Here is a 16999-nt window from a genome sequence, read left to right on the forward strand (position 1 = left end):
ATGATCCTCTACGTAATCACATGAGCCAAGGTGTGAAAGCGGGTGGGGGTCCTAATCAGCCAGGGTTTCGGGTGAGCTCATTGTGAAACCTGGCCCCACCCTATCATGTGATTTCCTGAGGTCAGATGGCCCAGGATGTGAGTGGGCGTTAAGGTGTCTGGGGAGGGAACTCAAAACTGGATTATAGATTATTTATATTATATATTGATATTATTTATCTGAATATTTATTTATCATAACTCTGTTTCTACACTCACTTTATATGAGTGCTTGTTGTTTCTTGTATATTTGCTGCTATGACAACTCAGTTTCCCTCCTGGATTAATAAAGTTTCTCTGATTCTGAAATACAGTGAGCCATTATATTTGTAGTTTCTAACTAACAATATAAAGGCTCTGCAACCGATAGTGCCACAGCACGTCCCACTGGCAGCTGAAGGAGCTTTTATACAAAGGACTTTGTAATTGAAGCTTTATTTATACAGGTCGGCTCATTGAGACTCAATGTCTCATTTACAAGAGAGACCTGTTCCAGACACACATATTAAAATTACAACAATAAGAGAAAAGTTTGTGTAATGTACTCAGTCACATTAAAAACGAGAACAAGTTCCCAGAGATGGTTTCACAAAAACATGTGTACGTCTTTTGAAGTCTGCAAGTGAAATCAACGGAGAGCCTTAAATCCTTCGGTTATGTTTTCCATGAAGACGGAGCAGAAAAGGAGAACGCCTTCTTCCCAAGCTCTGCATGAACTGATGGAACAGTGGATGTAATGATGTCCTGAGACTGCAGGCTGTGACTAAACTGTTTGCCTAACATGTACTCTGATGAATAGGAGGCAGTAACCCAGAAACAGATTGATAGATAAAATGATACTAATGGACCATCCTGTGTAAGACTAATGAGGACCAGTTAACCAGAGAACACAGAGTATAGTGGTGTTCTTCTGTTGTAGAGAAAGATTAAAAATATAAGACACTGGCTCAGCTATGATATTTGCAGCCAAGTGCAAGAAGGAAGGAGAACGATTGTGAGGACGAGTTTCTGGTGTTGGGGCTATTCAAAGCCTTACAAACCTCTTCTACTGTGACAGGTGTGAAGGAAAAGGTATCAGTAAGCAGGAACTACGAGCAGAGTTGTGTGCAAGAGGTTTACCATCAGATACTGTGCTGAACAAAGAGCAAGAAGCAACAAAGTGTTTGTTAAAGCAACATTTCAGTTTTGTGTGACACAGGAGTGGAGTCGATATTTAAGTGAGGAGGAAGCTCTGAGGAGTCACAGCTGGCAGAGACACTTTATAGTTTGCCAAAACCTCCTACGGTCGTTTGGACTGTCAGTCGTTAAAGTAAAAAATAGTTACATCTTGATGATGGAGGCAGTAATCCGATTACACAGCTAATGAAAACGTAGCCAATCAGCATCAGAGCCAGACTTCCTGCCCAGGCCTGGTTTCTCTCATGTAGGAGATCGGCCGGTACTGGACCAAACCAGGCCTGTCCCGACCTTTCACCCTGACCTGGCAAAAAGGGGCGTGTCTGTCCACAAAGTAGACACAACTCTCCTGTAAATGTTCCCAAACTGACATTGTCAGCCTGTTTAATACGACCCCAGTTCAAACTGATGCGGGCTCGGAGCGTGAGATTTTAGTGTTTCTCACAGCACCAACTATGCAGTGATCACTCAGGTCGTTGGCAAAAACTGCAGATGTGGAAAACTTACGCAGCATATTAGTTAAAAAAGGTCAATAAGAGCAGATTTATCTGGGTGTTTAGGATCAAGGCGTGTGAGGCTTTAAATAATTTGAGTCAGTTTTAAAAACAAGCAGCGTGCCTTAAAATCATCAGACACAGAAGAAAGCCAGTCCCAATGAAAATCATCCATCTGAAAGACGTCATTAAAATGCAGCTCAGATAAAAGTTGAACCAGAGACGGTGATGTGCTGGGGGAAGCAGGTGGAGGCTGATAGCAGCCAACAACAGTCTGATTTCCAAACAGATCAATAGTTAAGGCCAAGATTTCAAATGGCTGAGGTGCAGATGGAGAGAACAAGACTTGAGCAGCAAGACAGAGCTTCACATAAGCTTCCAGACCTCCGCCTTTTCTGGGACAGTCTGAGAGCTAAATGTTAAATCCATCAGTTGCTACGTTTTTATCCAGTAAAGATTTGGAAAGTCTCAGAAACAACAACGATACCAGCACCGCTTGAACAGGCCCAGATTCCAATCATATCCATGTCAGGAAGCACACGACGTGATGCACGTGTAACCCAGACAGTTTTTAACATCTGCTGGTGTTTCACATTCAGCCAGAGGCCCAGGGTTAGGTTGGATACCAGACAATAATAAAAGCATCGTTATTAGACTCTAGAGCTCGTTTATAGCTGACACCACATGTAGAGTTTAAGTTCACACAGAGACGATGACATTTTTCTAAAACCAGCAAACAATAAACAAGAAATTTCATAGAGAGTTTCAGAAGAAGCTGTTTTACAGAGAAATGATTCCCTGAAGACAAAATTATTATTATCATCTTTATTTCTCCAGGTGAAAATTTAATTGAGATTAAAAATGTTGTTTTCAAGAGAGACCTGGCATCATGGCAGCAAGAGTCAGAAATACATCATAATTCAAACAAATACAAAATAGGAAAAACATCCTACATAAACTTCATAAAGTTTCATTAACAGACTTTGAACAATGGACTTCAAACTTCCCCCCAAAACAACAGAAACACATTTGAAGATAATGAATGACATTTATCCCTCTAAAGAAGGACTTAGACTACGATTTAATATGAATGAGAACATGTTCATAAATGGATGCAACCAAAGATTTCATCAATCCCTGATTTAGAGACAACAGAACATTTGGTTTGATTTCACAAGATAAGAATGACGACTGAGTTGGAAGATTGTTTTACGTTTAGTCAAATCTTTCATACATAAAGTCGGACTACAAAATCATCCCCTAAGTTTGTTGTTTTATTCAAGGAATTGAAATTATAGAGAAAATCTGTGAAATGACTTAAAGAAAACAAACCACAAAAACTCTATGATACTCTAAACCCCCTGGTTTAGGTCGGCAACCTTTCTGATGATGAGTGCATCTAACATTTCCTCAGAAGTCAATGTGCCATATGATTGCATTAGCAATAAATTACACACTATATAGAACCACTTCATAGGATTATATTTGTGCGCAGATGTTTGCAGCTATCAGCGAATATTTATCAGCTATTTTGAAACAAAGAAAGACTTTTTATCCATAACAGCAAATGAACTGTACAACAGAAAATACAAATGCTATTTATGGTCTCCTCACAACAATGATAAGAAAAATAAACTGGGCCAATATGTCATGTTTCTTAATACAGAGACACACATGTTAATGTGATCTCTGGTCTCCTCTGAGTGGGAGTTATTATAACTGACTGTAAAAAGTCAGCACAAGGAAAATAAACTCCACCTAAACTTGGTTTATATCTGACCCAGACAGACTGCAGGTCATAACTTCTTACCTGAAGTTCAGTTCACCTGACACTCGGACCGGCGGCCGCCTCGGGTCTCTGCTCCTCCTGCCTCCCCTTTCACACATCCACCTGCTGCCTCTGTGGAAGCTCCGCCAAAGCCACCACCAAACAACTGACTTATTTTTACACATCGACCAGCATCCGGCCAATCCGCCATCTTTCATTGTTTATACCGTTACAAAAAAATAAAAAAAACATCATCGGCCCATTAAAAACGAAAAATCACCATCAGTATGCCCGATGGCCAGTCCAGCTATGGTCGTGCCATCAGTTAACCCTTCACGTGGCAGCTGTGACACGCGTGCCCAGGGTTGCCGACCCCTGCTCTAAAGCATCTGATTTGGATTCCTGAGATCAAATATATTTTCCTTTGTGTTTGTTTTCTTCCCATTTGTGGCTTTAATGTAGTGTTACATCCTGTTTGTTTGCTTCCCTCTGTATACATGTCCAGATTCACTGTTATGTTTCTATTCTTACATTGCTGTGTGATCACTGTTCCCTCTGCTGACTGATGTGACCTTTTGTATCTCACACTGATACTTGTCATATTTGTATCTGCGCCTAAAAGATAAAAAGTTTTCCATGCTAAAACACAGCTCCACCTCCTGCAGTTCTCCCTCTGAACCACTAGATGTCTCTGTTATCTAAATGAAGACGTGCAGCACAGCAACCACAGCAGCGCTCAGATCACACGTGTCCTGTTATTATGTATAAAAGCATGAAACAGGTGAGACAGGTGGGATCAATATTAATGTTGTGGAAATATATGAAAAAGCAACAGAAGAGTGAAAACATTTCGTGTTTCTAGAAAGATCTTTCAGCTCACAGCTGCTCACAGACTGTATTTACAAGTGACAAACTGCAACTCTACAGTACATCTACAGTATATATCAAATATATTCTGTATTCAAATCTATTGAGTGATGTTTGAAAGTCTTTCCAGGTGAGTTTGATCCAGGAGGGTCTGAAGCCAGAGTCAGACAGAGACTGTGCAGAGACTGTAGAAGGACAGAGCAGCAGCAGAGCAGTCCAGATACACTGATGATCCTCTGTCAGATCCAGAGGGACACACAGGGATGATGCTGGACTCTACATTGTGTCTGACAGTGGAGCTGTTCTCAGAGCAGTTCACTCTGCAGCACTGACAGTCATCTGCACTTCTTCTCATTCCTCTGTCAGTCACTGCTGGATGAAGCTCTCCTCTCCACCTCCCAGTAACATGGCCCAGTCAGAGTGTCTCTACACACAAGCTGCTGCTGCTTCAACCTCTCTGGATCATCAGGACACAGCTCCTCCTCTCTCAGCACACACACCGTCCTGTTTACCATCATCACCTCCACCTGCAGAGAGAAGAAGGAAGAGCAGAGGAGATAAACGAGTGTTTCCAGAGACTCTTCATCAGCTGTCAGTCAGTGATGCAGCACATCCAGTATAAAGAGCAGCAGGGACTTCAGTGCTGGGACTGTACTAGGACTCATTGTTGCTTCACTTTTTCTAATCTTTGGATTTTTATTGAAGTTGATGAAAATGTTTTTCCCTCCTAGTTTGAGTTTGGACTTTCATTCATTAGAAGAACCTTGGTGTGTCCACTCTGAGCTCTGTAGGAACCCCAACAACAAGCCCAACAATCCAGATGGACGGTTCCAGCTGTTAACTGGAGGAATTCCATCCAAACATCTGCTCTCACTAAATTCTTCCTCACCTACAGACTGTGTTCTTCACTGCTTTAAACTTGGAAATGAATGCAGTCATTGGTCTGCGTGCTGCTTTGTTCAGAGAGCTGATTGGCTGTTGACAGTGTTTGATCAGAGCGTGTCAGCCGTTACCATGGTGACCATAAAGGTCAGAAACAGGAAGTGTTTGTGTCCAATCCTGAAGCCTGTCACCATTCTCCTCTCACAGCTTCACTGAGAAGCTGCAGCTTTACAGGAAACACTGGATCTTTGTTTCATACTGACTGTGTTTAGTACAATACTGCTGACAGCACCACCCACTCACTCCATCACTCTACTGACCCCAGAGTCTCCAGTCTGTAGTCTGGACTCTGCTGAAGATCAGACAGCTGCTTCACATCTGGATCCTTCAGGTTGTTTCCGTACAGGTGCAGCTGTCTCAGATGGGAGGGGTTGGACTTCAGTGCTGCTGCCAGATAATCACAGCTGATCTTTGACAAACCACAGCGACTCAATCTGTATAAAGAATGAAAGATGTAAGTTTATTAGACAAAGTGTGAGCTTGAAATCATTCAGTGTTTCATCATCTGTTCAGAGCTGAAGAAGGTTCAGAATGTAGAAGTTTAGAAAATGGAAACTCCAAACAGCTGAAGCCAACAGGAAGCAGCTTCAAACAGGAAACTGTGCAGAGTTTCAGACTATATGTCCTGATGCAGCCAGTTGGATTTTGGAGATTTGAATCTCTGTTCTGTGACTAAGTCCTTGAATCATTTCTTCCAGTTGGTCCAACAAGACAGACTAAGTGTTGGACATGTGTTGTGGCTCCATTAGGGGAGCTTCTAAATGTGATGTGATGGCCCCTCTGGGTCTGTCAGGTCACAGGACTGAAGAGAGCTCAAACTGGGCACACAGTTGTTCCAGTCTGGACCAAAGACTCTATACTGGGACTGAGGGACTGCTTTGACTGCACCCACTGGGACTTTTTAAAGGCTCATGTTCTCACTGAGATCATCGATTTCTACTTACATTTCTTTCTGGGAAAAATGGGGATTACTTTGGAAACAGGAAGTATTTTCCCCAATAAGCAGCCCTGGATTAGTAAATCACTCCAACATGTTCTCAGGCAGAAGAAGCTGTCTTGTTATGAGGGAGAGAAGAAAAAGATTGAGGCACAGAAACTTGTTGAAAGAGAGATAAAGCAGCTAAAATCAGGTGTAAACGTAAAGCAGAGGATGAGCTGAATAAAGGACACTCAAGGCTGGCTTGGAAAGGAATGAAGTCCATGGTGGGGATGCAGAACAAGGAGCAAAGATGAATGTGATGCTGAATCAGCAGAAGACTTGGACTCATTTGATTCCAGCTTTGATATCATTGATTTCAATGAAGAGCTTTGTGATTGTAGCAAAGGGCTGGTAGCTCTGAGAGTCCCACTGATGAGGTGTTTGTGTGGAAATCTCTTAGTGGGACCAAAGAGAGAAAAAGCCCTGGTCCTGATGCTGTGGGAGGGAAATGATTGAAGTGTGCTGTGAGGAACTGACTGGGAGATTTTCACACATTTTCCAGTCCTCCTTGGAACAACAGGAAGTTCCCAGCATATGGAAACAAAGGTTAAGTGTCCTATGGCACTCAGTGATGATGGTGCTGTGGCCCCACCACCTCCACCTCTTTGTAAAGGAACTAACTGTAATCTGAAGCTTCAAATGGAACTAAGACTTCCTCCACTAGGTGGCAGTGTCTGATGAGAAAGTGTTAGTGGAGCTGGCCTGGAGTCAGAAACAGGAAGATGCAGGATTTGGGCTGAAATGGGGAAAAGTGGTTCGCACTAGTGCCTTAAAGCAAGAAGGTTGTAGGTTGAAGCTTGTTGGCCTTTCTGTGGAGGTTGGATGTTCTCCCACAGTCCAATGAAATGCTGCTTAGGTTCATTGGTGCTTCTAAATTGGCTGTAGGTGTGGATGTGAGAGAGTGCTTCTCTGTCTCTCTCTGTTGGCCCTGTGATGGACTGCTCACCTGTGCAGGTGGACCACGCCTCTTGCCCTATGACAGCTAGGGCACAGGCTGCAGCCCTGTGAGCCTAAGCTGAATAAACAGTTAGCAAAAATGATCCATAGATGGCCTGAAATCCCCCAGTTAGCAGTTTGGTAGATAGCTATGACATGCTAATCCCATCCAGCAGCTGTATTCTACCTGTAAGCTGATCCCTGCTGAGCCAAAGCACTTTTTCATATACAAATTACAACCTTTAATAGAAACCTATTGGTCAGCATCTTATTAGCCTGCTGTTAGCTTCATTCCACAGAAAACTGAGAGAAACTAACAGAGTTGATAAAGAATAAAGAGAAATGTGCTGATTTAAAGCCTTTGAAGTGCTTCAGATGATCTCTGTCCACTTCTGTCCACTCATTCATTCATGTAAGCTTTCTAATGCAGCTTTGATCTTCACAGTCTGCTTCATGAAACTCATTCTAACCCTGAATGTCAGAGTGTTCCTCCTTCTCTTTCCCATCATTCATGCTGGCAGTGGAGGAGATTTGGATGTTGGACTGTGTTTTGGATGATGTGTGTATGTTTGTGTTGGACTGCTGTCTGTAAAACAAACGCACATTTTGCTTTGGATTTCAGTGTCAGACAGACTTTAAGGTGGAATGAAGAGTTGGAGAGTTTCACAGTGAATTATCCAGTGGAGGATTTTTCTTCTTCTTTGAAGGTTTGAAATGTGAACATTGTTCTGCTGCAGTCAATGGACTAAACCAGAGAAGAAGAAAACAGACTTTACCATGAAGATCCTCAGTGTGGATCAGTATAATATCAGCCTGATGTCTGCAGTTTAGTGTCAGCACAACTTTCACATCACATTCATCTCAGCACAACTAAAACATGCTGACTGACCTCAGAGTTTCAAGTCCACATCCTGGACTCTCCAGGAAACCACACAGATGCTTCACTCCTGAATCCTGCAGCCTGTTGTTCCTGCTCAGGTCCAGCTCTCTCAGATGGGAGGGGTTGGACTTCAGTGCTGCTGCCAGATAATCACAGCTGATCTCTGACAAACCACAGCCCCTCAATCTGTATAAAGAATGAAAGATGTAAGTTTATTAGACAAAGTGTGAGCTTGAAATCATTCAGTGTTTCATCATCTGTTCAGAGCTGAAGAAGGTTCAGAATGTAGAAGTTTAGAAAATGGAAACTCCAAACAGCTGACAGAGTTCATACGCCTTTGTCAGGGTCAAATTCAAGCAAGACCATGTGAAAATTAAAACACATCATCCTAGGTGAACTTAAACACCTTTGTTCCCCTTTTGTTAAGACATAGAAAAGTACACCACACAAAAATACTGCAAAAGGAAACGGTCGCCTTATATACATAGTGTATAAACTCAAAATGCACATTTCACTTCAAATTAAGATTAAGGCTTTGAACAGATCACATAGTTCAGTTCAACATATAAGACTTTAAGAATGCACAAGCATCTACTTAAAATCTATTTAATTTATCATCCATGATATTATTTTGTACAATTCCAATGTATTTTGTTCATCTCCCTTAAATAAACAGGCAGTCTTAAAGTATGAAATATTCATATACAAACACATATAAATGTGTGTACTGTCTCAGTGGCTGATAGTACCCCACAGGCCTCAGTGTGAGCTTGAAGACATTTATAATGTTTAAGTAGTTTAATGTGCAGGTGCTGACGATAAACACATTTTGAATGAAAGCCGGGGAACTTTGGTAGCACAGAAACAAGTGGCTATTCTTTGTGACTATATGGATCACTCACAATACCATTATTTCACACAAAGGCACCAAATTAATACTCAAAAAAGCTGCAGCAATACACACAAATATAAACAGTACTTGGTGACAACTTTGCTTTTAGCCTTTAACCCTTCTTGACTACTTTTGATGTGGCCTCTATATTTTACCTTTAAAAACAGTTTATCTTGCCAATCTGTTATTTTCTCATTTTGACCAACTGTATCAGCACAATTTATCTAAATTCAGACAAAATTTAAAATACAAGTAGAAAGTGATATTTTGACTGTAAAAACCACACACATGTTTAACGAATCATCTTCATAACTTGAAATGCAAATAGAGATTGTACATTTTTAAAAATACGCACACGTTTTGCAAACAACAAAGTTATATGGTACTATTTACCAAAAAATGCAGCCAAGGCTCAGACGTTTTTCATATAATCATTTCAAACTATTTACAGAACAATCAGGTGTCAAACAATAGTTTGTGTCACTCTAACACATATGAGAACAGCACAGGGATAAACCTGCAGGTCTGACAGCAGGTGTGTCACTCAGCGTTTACACTGCAATCTGCCTTTGTTGGCTTTAAGGCAGCAACTGTGACGATCACTAGTAGAACTGACACACAAAACAAAACAACAGCTACACACTAAATACACAAGACAACAAACTAACTTGAGACCAAACACGGTAAACGTCACAAATCTCTCACGTATCAAAACTCTCTCTCTCTTTCGCTCACTCGCTCTCTCTTGCCGGTCACTCCTAAAACTTCCCCCTTTTGCTAAACAACCAAATGTCATGTTTCCATATCATTTTTGATTGGTCGACATGGTACATTTTCCCACCTATAGGGCTTTGGAGCGTGATGTCACGGGAGATGGGCCATGCCCCCTTCCGCCATGACAGTAGGCCAGCCAAAGGATACCATTTCAGCTATGGATCGTACGTGTTGTGTTGTCGGTTGCAACGTTAGATCACACGATCGTGAAGGCAAGAAGCTGGATAACGGGCTCTCTTTTCATCGTTTTCCATCCTGGAGGCAACGTGAGGGATCCCATGTATCCAATATTACTAAACAAAGACGTCAGGCTTGGATTGCAGCGGTGAGACGAGCGGATATCGAGTTCTCTGCAATCCCCAGCTTTTTGTTGGTTTGCTCACGGCATTTTCTTTCCGGTGAGTTCTAAATTAATTCATATCACTCTTGAAAGGCTTTTAGTGTGATTTTCAATGTGCTGAGGTCATAGATAATGAGATAAAACATGCTAATGTGTGATGCTGCAGAACCACATCATGTCGACTGAGTAGCTTATGATTTGGCATTATTGCAGGCAAACCAGCATATGAAATGGATGTAACAAATCCAGACTGGGCACCAACACTGCACATGGGGCATGACGACATACCTGTATCAGACTCGGACCGGCACTCAAGGCGTACGCAACGGAAGCGAAAAAGAGCACCCATCGGAGGTAAACAACCCCCCCCCCTCTAAAAACATACTAAATTGCTATCACTGTACACTAATCCGCACATAACTTCCAGATGAATCACACACCTGTCATTGGAATATTGGTGTACATTTACCTTATGTCTAATTTTATCTTACAGGCTTTCGTTATGCAGCTGCAGAGTCTGAAGGTGTGCCCCGTGCAGAAGTGATTGATGAAGATCTGACAGAAGACCAACAGCAAAATCACAATGTCATGGAGGCAGTGGATAGCAGTTGTGTTGGACAAGTGGAGGTTGAGGTAGCAGCTGCAAATGTGGATATACTGAAGAAATGTAAACCTTTTAAAATGATGACAGATTACAAACTCTCAGCTGTGTCTGTAATCAAACCTCTGTAACTTTGCTTCACTTCAGCAGCATCAGCTCATGTTCACATGTTGATTCATGGTTTGCTTCAGTTTTTGATGGACTGCAGAATATTTTGAAGGTTATCTGCTATAAAAAGCCAGAACAGGAAAATCTGCTTCATGTGTTTCTGTTTGATCCTCAGTGACTTTGACACAAAGGCCTCTGCTGTGATGATCACACCTCTGATCAAGTCTCACAGTGTCAGCTTTGTTTTTATACATATGGATATGTGCTGATAAATGATCAGAGTTATAATATTTCCCACTGTCTGCTGTGTGCCGTGACCTTTGACCTGCTAAAGACAGTCAGCTGTGGATTATTCATTGTTGTGTCTGATACTTAGAACTGTGAGGAAGAACACTACACAGTTAATCAGGGTCCCCTCTCTCTGAATCAGGAAAGGTGGGCAGGCCGCGTGTGGGCCGCGGGCCATACGTTGAGTCTCACTGTTTGAAATGTGAACATTGTTCTGCTGCAGTCAATGGACTAAACCAGAGAAGAAGAAAACAGACTTTACCATGAAGATCCTCAGTGTGGATCAGTATAATATCAGCCTGATGTCTGCAGTTTAGTGTCAGCACAACTTTCACATCATATTCATCTCAGCACAACTAAAACATGCTGACTGACCTCAGAGTTTCAAGTCCACATCCTGGACTCTCCAGGAAACCACACAGATGCTTCACTCCTGAATCCTGCAGCTTGTTGTTGGAGCTCAGCTCCAGCTGTCTCAGATGGGAGGGGTTGGACTTCAGTGCTGCTGCCAGATAATCACAGCTGATCTCTGACAAACCACAGCCCCACAATCTGTATAAAGAATGAAAGATGTAAGTTTATTAGACAAAGTGTGAGCTTGAAATCATTCAGTGTTTCATCATCTGTTCAGAGCTGAAGAAGGTTCAGAATGTAGAAGTTTAGAAAATGGAAACTCCAAACAGCTGACAGAGTTCATACGCCTTTGTCAGGGTCAAATTCAAGCAAGACCATGTGAAAATTAAAACACATCATCCTAGGTGAACTTAAACACCTTTGTTCCCCTTTTGTTAAGACATAGAAAAGTACACCACACAAAAATACTGCAAAAGGAAACGGTCGCCTTATATACATAGTGTATAAACTCAAAATGCACATTTCACTTCAAATTAAGATTAAGGCTTTGAACAGATCACATAGTTCAGTTCAACATATAAGACTTTAAGAATGCACAAGCATCTACTTAAAATCTATTTAATTTATCATCCATGATATTATTTTGTACAATTCCAATGTATATTGTTCATCTCCCTTAAATAAACAGGCAGTCTTAAAGTATGAAATATTCATATACAAACACATATAAATGTGTGTACTGTCTCAGTGGCTGATAGTACCCCACAGGCCTCAGTGTGAGCTTGAAGACATTTATAATGTTTAAGTAGTTTAATGTGCAGGTGCTGACGATAAACACATTTTGAATGAAAGCCGGGGAACTTTGGTAGCACAGAAACAAGTGGCTATTCTTTGTGACTATATGGATCACTCACAATACCATTATTTCACACAAAGGCACCAAATTAATACTCAAAAAAGCTGCAGCAATACACACAAATATAAACAGTACTTGGTGACAACTTTGCTTTTAGCCTTTAACCCTTCTTGACTACTTTTGATGTGGCCTCTATATTTTACCTTTAAAAACAGTTCATCTTGCCAATCTGTTATTTTCTCATTTTGACCAACTGTATCAGCACAATTTATCTAAATTCAGACAAAATTTAAAATACACGTAGAAAGTGATATTTTGACTGTACAAACCACACACATGTTTAACGAATCATCTTCATAACTTGAAATGCAAATAGAGATTGTACAATTTTAAAAATACGCACACGTTTTGCAAACAACAAAGTTATATGGTACTATTTACCAAAAAATGCAGCCAAGGCTCAGACGTTTTTCATATAATCATTTCAAACTATTTACAGAACAATCAGGTGTCAAACAATAGTTTGTGTCACTCTAACACATATGAGAACAGCACAGGGATAAACCTGCAGGTCTGACAGCAGGTGTGTCACTCAGCGTTTACACTGCAATCTGCCTTTGTTGGCTTTAAGGCAGCAACTGTGACGATCACTAGTAGAACTGACACACAAAACAAAACAACAGCTACACACTAAATACACAAGACAACAAACTAACTTGAGACCAAACACGGTAAACGTCACAAATCTCTCACGTATCAAAACTCTCTCTCTCTTTCGCTCACTCGCTCTCTCTTGCCGGTCACTCCTAAAACTTCCCCCTTTTGCTAAACAACCAAATGTCATGTTTCCATATCATTTTTGATTGGTCGACATGGTACATTTTCCCACCTATAGGGCTTTGGAGCGTGATGTCACGGGAGATGGGCCATGCCCCCTTCCGCCATGACAGTAGGCCAGCCAAAGGATACCATTTCAGCTATGGATCGTACGTGTTGTGTTGTCGGTTGCAACGTTAGATCACACGATCGTGAAGGCAAGAAGCTGGATAACGGGCTCTCTTTTCATCGTTTTCCATCCTGGAGGCAACGTGAGGGATCCCATGTATCCGATATTACTAAACAAAGACGTCAGGCTTGGATTGCAGCGGTGAGACGAGCGGATATCGAGTTCTCTGCAATCCCCAGCTTTTTGTTGGTTTGCTCACGGCATTTTCTTTCCGGTGAGTTCTAAATTAATTCATATCACTCTTGAAAGGCTTTTAGTGTGATTTTCAACGTGCTGCGGTCATAGATAATGAGATAAAACATGCTAATGTGTGATGCTGCAGAACCACGTCATGTCGACTGAGTAGCTTATGATTTGGCATTATTGCAGGCAAACCAGCATATGAAATGGATGTAACAAATCCAGACTGGGCACCAACACTGCACATGGGGCATGACGACATACCTGTATCAGACTCGGACCGGCACTCAAGGCGTACGCAACGGAAGCGAAAAAGAGCACCCATCGGAGGTAAACACCCCCCCCCCCCTCTAAAAACATACTAAATTGCTATCACTGTACACTAATCCGCACATAACTTCCAGATGAATCACACACCTGTCATTGGAATATTGGTGTACATTTACCTTATGTCTAATTTTATCTTACAGGCTTTCGTTATGCAGCTGCAGAGTCTGAAGGTGTGCCCCGTGCAGAAGTGATTGATGAAGATCTGACAGAAGACCAACAGCAAAATCACAATGTCATGGAGGCAGTGGACAGCAGTTGTGTTGGACAAGTGGAGGTTGAGGTACCAGCTGCAAATGTGGATATACTGAAGAAATGTAAACCTTTTAAAATGATGACAGATTACAAACTCTCAGCTGTGTCTGTAATCAAACCTCTGTAACTTTGCTTCACTTCAGCAGCATCAGCTCATGTTCACATGTTGATTCATGGTTTGCTTCAGTTTTTGATGGACTGCAGAATATTTTGAAGGTTATCTGCTATAAAAAGCCAGAACAGGAAAATCTGCTTCATGTGTTTCTGTTTGATCCTCAGTGACTTTGACACAAAGGCCTCTGCTGTGATGATCACACCTCTGATCAAGTCTCACAGTGTCAGCTTTGTTTTTATACATATGGATATGTGCTGATAAATGATCAGAGTTATAATATTTCCCACTGTCTGCTGTGTGCCGTGACCTTTGACCTGCTAAAGACAGTCAGCTGTGGATTATTCATTGTTGTGTCTGATACTTAGAACTGTGAGGAAGAACACTACACAGTTAATCAGGGTCCCCTCTCTGAATCAGGGAAGGTGGGCAGGCCGCGTGTGGGCCGTGGGCCATACGTTGAGTCTCACTGTTTGAAATGTGAACATTGTTCTGCTGCAGTCAATGGACTAAACCAGAGAAGAAGAAAACAGACTTTACCATGAAGATCCTCAGTGTGGATCAGTATAATATCAGCCTGATGTCTGCAGTTTAGTGTCAGCACAACTTTCACATCATATTTATCTCAGCACAACTAAAACATGCTGACTGACCCCAGAGTTTCAAGTCCACATCCTGGACTCTCCAGGAAACCACACAGATGCTTCACTCCTGAATCCTGCAGCTTGTTGTTGGAGCTCAGGTCCAGCTGTCTCAGATGGGAGGGGTTGGACTTCAGTGCTGCTGCCAGATAATCACAGCTGATCTCTGACAAACCACAGCTCTCCAATCTGTATAAAGAATGAAAGATGTAAGTTTATTAGACAAAGTGTGAGCTTGAAATCATTCAGTGTTTCATCATCTGTTCAGAGCTGAAGAAGGTTCAGAATGTAGAAGTTTAGAAAATGGAAACTCCAAACAGCTGACAGAGTTCATACGCCTTTGTCAGGGTCAAATTCAAGCAAGACCATGTGAAAATTAAAACACATCATCCTAGGTGAACTTAAACACCTTTGTTCCCCTTTTGTTAAGACATAGAAAAGTACACCACACAAAAATACTGCAAAAGGAAACGGTCGCCTTATATACATAGTGTATAAACTCAAAATGCACATTTCACTTCAAATTAAGATTAAGGCTTTGAACAGATCACATAGTTCAGTTCAACATATAAGACTTTAAGAATGCACAAGCATCTACTTAAAATCTATTTAATTTATCATCCATGATATTATTTTGTACAATTCCAATGTATTTTGTTCATCTCCCTTAAATAAACAGGCAGTCTTAAAGTATGAAATATTCATATACAAACACATATAAATGTGTGTACTGTCTCAGTGGCTGATAGTACCCCACAGGCCTCAGTGTGAGCTTGAAGACATTTATAATGTTTAAGTAGTTTAATGTGCAGGTGCTGACGATAAACACATTTTGAATGAAAGCCGGGGAACTTTGGTAGCACAGAAACAAGTGGCTATTCTTTGTGACTATATGGATCACTCACAATACCATTATTTCACACAAAGGCACCAAATTAATACTCAAAAAAGCTGCAGCAATACACACAAATATAAACAGTACTTGGTGACAACTTTGCTTTTAGCCTTTAACCCTTCTTGACTACTTTTGATGTGGCCTCTATATTTTACCTTTAAAAACAGTTTATCTTGCCAATCTGTTATTTTCTCATTTTGACCAACTGTATCAGCACAATTTATCTAAATTCAGACAAAATTTAAAATACACATAGAAAGTGATATTTTGACTGTAAAAACCACGAATCATCTTCATAACTTGAAATGCAAATAGAGATTGTACACTTTTAAAAATACGCACACGTTTTGCAAACAAAGTTATATGGTACTATTTACCAAAAAATGCAGCCAAGGCTCAGACGTTTTTCATATAATCATTTCAAACTATTTACAGAACAATCAGGTGTCAAACAATAGTTTGTGTCACTCTAACACATATGAGAACAGCACAGGGATAAACCTGCAGGTCTGACAGCAGGTGTGTCACTCAGCGTTTACACTGCAATCTGCCTTTGTTGGCTTTAAGGCAGCAACTGTGACGATCACTAGTAGAACTGACACACAAAACAAAACAACAGCTACACACTAAATACACAAGACAACAAACTAACTTGAGACCAAACACGGTAAACGTCACAAATCTCTCACGTATCAAAACTCTCTCTCTCTTTCGCTCACTCGCTCTCTCTTGCCGGTCACTCCTAAAACTTCCCCCTTTTGCTAAACAACCAAATGTCATGTTTCCATATCATTTTTGATTGGTCGACATGGTACATTTTCCCACCTATAGGGCTTTGGAGCGTGATGTCACGGGAGATGGGCCATGCCCCCTTCCGCCATGACAGTAGGCCAGCCAAAGGATACCATTTCAGCTATGGATCGTACGTGTTGTGTTGTCGGTTGCAACGTTAGATCACACGATCGTGAAGGCAAGAAGCTGGATAACGGGCTCTCTTTTCATCGTTTTCCATCCTGGAGGCAACGTGAGGGATCCCATGTATCCGATATTACTAAACAAAGACGTCAGGCTTGGATTGCAGCGGTGAGACGAGCGGATATCGAGTTCTCTGCAATCCCCAGCTTTTTGTTGGTTTGCTCACGGCATTTTCTTTCCGGTGAGTTCTAAATTAATTCATATCACTCTTGAAAGGCTTTTAGTGTTATTTTCAATGTGCTGAGGTCATAGATAATGAGATAAAACATGCTAATGTGTGATGCTGCAGAACCACATCATGTCGACTGAGTAGCT

General features: G+C 41.3%; 1 long non-coding RNA gene across 1 annotated transcript; it reads right to left on the reverse strand.

Annotated features, from left to right (window-relative positions):
* Positions 1 to 3911: 3911 nt before the first annotated feature.
* On the reverse strand, positions 3912 to 14888 carry LOC146577599 (uncharacterized). The gene is made up of 3 exons (XR_014891441.1): positions 14827 to 14888; positions 5546 to 5719; positions 3912 to 4870 (listed from the first exon to the last, which is right to left on the reverse strand). It is a non-coding gene; the product is annotated as an uncharacterized LOC146577599 (long non-coding RNA).
* Between the last annotated feature and the right edge of the window lie 2111 nt (positions 14889 to 16999).

The sequence above is a fragment of the Mchenga conophoros genome, linkage group LG3, assembly GCF_057382185.1.
Source record: "Mchenga conophoros isolate Kocher_MC1m ecotype Shallow Benthic linkage group LG3, M_conophoros_male_GT1.1, whole genome shotgun sequence".
In the NCBI taxonomy this organism is placed as follows: Eukaryota; Metazoa; Chordata; class Actinopteri; order Cichliformes; family Cichlidae; genus Mchenga; species Mchenga conophoros.